We start from the raw sequence: 1,191 nt of genomic DNA on the forward strand, positions 1-1,191 counted from the left end.
AGGACGATGCCCCGCATGTCTGCTTCTCCAAGGGCCGCGTGGGGTTTTTCAGCAAGGCGAGCGATCTGGGCGGTCATGACCGGCACCCAGGTGGCTGCTCTCACCTTCTTGCCCGACGGCAATGCCTTCTCCTTCGGCCACCCCTCCACCGACACTGTCATGGAACGTTTCCTGGTGGGGGAGGGTGTGGGGGCTGGCGCGAGGGAGGAGTGCTGCCATCAAATATTAGAAGATGGAGAAGCTACACGACGAGTTCCACGAGCTGCGCACGGACTTGGTCGAGGTGAAGATGCGGAATGAGTGCGAGGAGGTCACATCAAAGGAGCATGACACGGAGGAGCCGATAGCGGCTTGGGTTGACCCGAACGTGCACGGCATGGGGGACGAGGACTTCTTGGCCTTCTTTGCCGCGTTGATGCAGGTGAAGGACGTCGTCTCCGAACCCTCCAACCAGGTTCTCTTGCGCGTCGACGTGAGCCGCATGGAGGAGGTGGCCCCGCTGCTGCCGCTACAGCTCTTCGGTGGCAGTACCTTGGGGCTCGGTAGCAGCAGGAGCATCAGATGCTGATGGCGATGCTGCCTCCGCCTGAGGTGTTCGCCTCATAGATTAATCTGTAGCAACAGATGTTGATGGAGCTGCCTCTGGCACAGGCGTTCACCGCCGGGATGGATATGCAGGAGATGCCTCCACCCCTTGTGTACGCCAAGGGGATGGAAGTGGAGGGGATGCAGATGCTGATTCCTCAGCCGCCAGGATTCGACGATGAGATGGGGATGCCTCTGTCACCAGAGATCCCTGCTGGGCTGGAGACGAATGTCGGCTTCCCATTCCCGTACTGAGAAGATGAGCTCTGTCGATCCGTTCAAGCGAAAGCATTAAACAATGGACGATAGTTCGCCGATCTGTTGTCATCTAGTTACATCTATATGCAATCTTTCGTCAAATTTTATGTCATTTCTTTATTATCAATAATTAAAGGCTAAATCTGTATTGTCCTATCGTTGGCCGCTGGGATTTAATGAAATACAAACATCTTCTCAAATGTACTAGTGTTGACTTCTTTTCTCAGTAGACACACACGTTCAATACTAGAGATGACTTAACATGGTAAAAAGCGGACATACAATTCTCTTCAATAAAGTGAAGCTTCATTTTATCCATCATAATACGGACTTGACAAAGCTCGAATA

General features: G+C 52.9%; 1 pseudogene; it reads left to right on the forward strand.

Moving 5' to 3' along the window:
* Nucleotides 1-5: 5 nt before the first annotated feature.
* On the forward strand, nt 6-840 carry LOC119345491 (annotated as a pseudogene).
* Nucleotides 841-1,191: the final 351 nt, after the last annotated feature.

The sequence above is a fragment of the Triticum dicoccoides genome, unplaced genomic scaffold (assembly GCF_002162155.2).
Source record: "Triticum dicoccoides isolate Atlit2015 ecotype Zavitan unplaced genomic scaffold, WEW_v2.0 scaffold24317, whole genome shotgun sequence".
Classification (NCBI taxonomy): domain Eukaryota; kingdom Viridiplantae; phylum Streptophyta; class Magnoliopsida; order Poales; family Poaceae; genus Triticum; species Triticum dicoccoides.